The sequence below is a fragment of the Hippocampus guttulatus genome, unplaced genomic scaffold, assembly GCF_054856545.1.
Source record: "Hippocampus guttulatus isolate MCC_2025c unplaced genomic scaffold, RoL_Hgut_1.0 HiC_scaffold_34, whole genome shotgun sequence".
Taxonomy (NCBI): domain Eukaryota; kingdom Metazoa; phylum Chordata; class Actinopteri; order Syngnathiformes; family Syngnathidae; genus Hippocampus; species Hippocampus guttulatus.
In genome coordinates, this window is record NW_028233893.1 from 130,001 (window position 1) to 133,766 (window position 3,766).

Here is a 3,766-nt window from a genome sequence, read left to right on the forward strand (position 1 = left end):
CACCCCTGGTACCCTCAGCCTTACCCCTGGTACCCTCAGCCGCACCCCTGGTACCCTCAGCGGCACCCCTGGTACCCTCAGCGGCACCCCTGGTACCCTCAGCCGTACCCCTGGTACCCTCAGCCGAACCCCTGGTACCCTCAGCGGCACCCCTGGTACCCTCAGCGGCACCCCTGGTACCCTCAGCGGCACCCCTGGTACCCTCAGCGGCACCCCTGGTACCCTCAGCGGCACCCCTGGTACCCTCAGCGGCACCCCTGGTACCCTCAGCGGCACCCCTGGTACCCTCAGCTGCACCCCTGGTACCCTCAGCGGCACCCCTGGTACCCTCAGCGGCACCCCTGGTACCTCCGCCATTGAAAATGAATGGGCGGCCTTCCCACCTGCCGTCAGCCGCCCGGAGGGGGAAATAGAAAATATTCGAAAGTGCGGAGCTCCGCCGTCAGAGGCCGGCTTTTCGCCCGGGGTATCCGCCCCGGGGCGCCTCTCGGGCGACCTTCCCAACTGCCGTCGGCCGCCCGGAGGGGGAAATAGAAAATATTCGAAAGTGCGGAGCTCCGCCGTCAGAGGCCGGCTTTTCGCCCGAGGTATCCGCCCCGGGGCGCCTCTCGGGCGGCCTTCCCAACTGCCGTCGGCCGCCCGGAGGGGGAAATAGAAAATATTCGAAAGTGCGGAGCTCCGCCGTCAGAGGCCGGCTTTTCGCCCGAGGTATCCGCCCCGGGGCGCCTCTCGGGCGGCCTTCCCAACTGCCGTCGGCCGCCCGGAGGGGGAAATAGAAAATATTCGAAAGTGCGGAGCTCCGCCGTCAGAGGCCGGCTTTTCGCCCGAGGTATCCGCCCCGGGCGCCTCTCGGGCGGCCTTCCCAACTGCCGTCGGCCGCCCGGAGGGGGAAATAGAAAATATTCGAAAGTGCGGAGCTCCGCCGTCAGAGGCCGGCTTTTCGCCCGAGGTATCCGCCCCGGGCGCCTCTCGGGCGGCCTTCCCAACTGCCGTCGGCCGCCCGGAGGGGGAAATAGAAAATATTCGAAAGTGCGGAGCTCCGCCGTCAGAGGCCGGCTTTTCGCCCGAGGTATCCGCCCCGGGCGCCTCTCGGGCGGCCTTCCCAACTGCCGTCGGCCGCCCGGAGGGGGAAATAGAAAATATTCGAAAGTGCGGAGCTCCGCCGTCAGAGGCCGGCTTTTCGCCCGAGGTATCCGCCCCGGGCGCCTCTCGGGCGGCCTTCCCAACTGCCGTCGGCCGCCCGGAGGGGGAAATAGAAAATATTCGAAAGTGCGGAGCTCCGCCGTCAGAGGCCGGCTTTTCGCCCGAGGTATCCGCCCCGGGCGCCTCTCGGGCGGCCTTCCCAACTGCCGTCGACCGCCCGGAGGGGGAGATAGAAAATATTCGAAAGTGCGGAGCTCCGCCGTCAGAGGCCGGCTCCACGCTTCATTCATCCGACCGAGACGCCTCTCCGCCGGCCACACTCGGCTGCGGGGCCGGCCCGCTCTCCGCCATTGAAAATGAATGGGGGGCATTTTCTCATGCTTTCAATCCGCCTAAGAGGCATCTTTCCCGGCCAACTTTGTGCCCCTGGTACCTCCAGCATCGAGAAAGCATGGTGACTCGTCCGACACATGCCCCCCTATATACGTTTCGGAAAGTATTTTGGTGAACGGTCACTTTCTAAGCCTTTCGCCTTCTTGACCCCCTAACTCCGCATATCTGGTTTACCTACTACAGCGCCCCTAACGACCAAAATCGGTACTGCTACCCCTGGTACCCCCGCCATTGAAAATGAATGGGGGAATTTTTTTAATCCCCCAGGCCGGCCAGGAGGCCCCTTTCCCGGCCAAACTCGCACGCTGGGCCGGCCCGCTCTTTACCCCTGGTACCCCCGCCATTGAAAATGAATGGGGGAATTTTTTTCAATCTCCCAGGCCGGCCAGGAGGGCTCTTTCCCGGCCACACTCGCACGCCGGGCCGGCCCGCTCTTTACCCCTGGTACCCCCAGCTCTACCCCTGGTACCCCCGCCATTGAAAATGAATGGGGGAATTTTTTCAATCTCCCAATCCGACCAAGAGGCCTCTTTTCCGGCCAAACTCGCACGCCGGGCCGGCCCGCTCTTTACCCCTGGTACCCCCAGCTCTACCCCTGGTACCCCCGCCATTGAAAATGAATGGGGGAATTTTTTCAATCTCCCAATCCGACCAAGAGGCCTCTTTTCCGGCCAAACTCGCACGCCGGGCCGGCCCGCTCTTTACCCCTGGTACCCCCAGCTCTACCCCTGGTACCCCCGCCATTGAAAATGAATGGGGGAATTTTTTCAATCTCCCAATCCGACCAAGAGGCCTCTTTTCCGGCCAAACTCGCACGCCGGGCCGGCCCGCTCTTTACCCCTGGTACCCCCAGCTCTACCCCTGGTACCCCCGCCATTGAAAATGAATGGGGGAATTTTTTCAATCTCCCAATCCGACCAAGAGGCCTCTTTTCCGGCCAAACTCGCACGCCGGGCCGGCCCGCTCTTTACCCCTGGTACCCCCAGCTCTACCCCTGGTACCCCCGCCATTGAAAATGAATGGGGGAATTTTTTCAATCTCCCACGCCGGCCAAGAGGCCTTTTTCCCGGGCACGCACGCTCGCCGGGCCGGCCCGCTATTATTAAACTCTCACCCCTGCAAGGAGGCCTTTTTCCCGGGCACGCACGCTCGCGGGGCCGGCCCGCTATTATTAAACTCTCACGCCGGCCAAGAGGCCTTTTTCCCGGGCACGCACGCTCGCCGGGCCGGCCCGCTATTATTAAACTCTCACGCCTGCAAGGAGGCCTTTTTCCCGGGCACGCACGCTCGCCGGGCCGGCCCGCTATTATTGAACTCTCACGCCTGCAAGGAGGCCTTTTTCCCGGGCACGCACGCTCGCGGAGCCGGCCCGCTATTATTAAACTCTCACGCCTGCAAGGAGGCCTTTTTCCCGGGCACGCACGCTCGCCGGGCCGGCCCGCTATTATTAAACTCTCACGCCTGCAAGGAGGCCTTTTTCCCGGGCACGCACGCTCGCCGGGCCGGCCCGCTATTATTAAACTCTCACGCCTGCAAGGAGGCCTTTTTCCCGGGCACGCACGCTCGATGAGCCGGCCCGCTATTATTAAACTCTCACGCCGGCCAAGAGGCCCTTTTCCCGGGCACGCACGCTCGATGAGCCGGCCCGCTATTATTAAACTCTCACGCCGGCCAAGAGGCCTTTTTCCCGGCCACGCACGCTCGCGGAGCCGGCCCGCTATTATTAAACACTCACGCCTGCAAGGAGGCCTTTTTCCCGGGCACGCACGCTCGCCGGGCCGGCCCGCTATTATTAAACTCTCACGCCGGCCAAGAGGCCCTTTTCCCGGGCACGCACGCTCGATGAGCCGGCCCGCTATTATTAAACTCTCACGCCGGCCAAGAGGCCCTTTTCCCGGGCACGCACGCTCGCCGAGCCGGCCCGCTATTATTAAACTCTCACGCCGGCCAAGAGGCCTTTTTCCCGGCCACGCACGCTCGCGGAGCCGGCCCGCTATTATTAAACTCTCACGCCTGCAAGGAGGCCTTTTTCCCGGGCACGCACGCTCGCCGGGCCGGCCCGCTATTATTAAACTCTCACGCCGGCCAAGAGGCCCTTTTCCCGGGCACGCACGCTCGATGAGCCGGCCCGCTATTATTAAACTCTCACGCCGGCCAAGAGGCCCTTTTCCCGGGCACGCACGCTCGCCGAGCCGGCCCGCTATTATTAAACTCTCAGGCCCGCTATTAT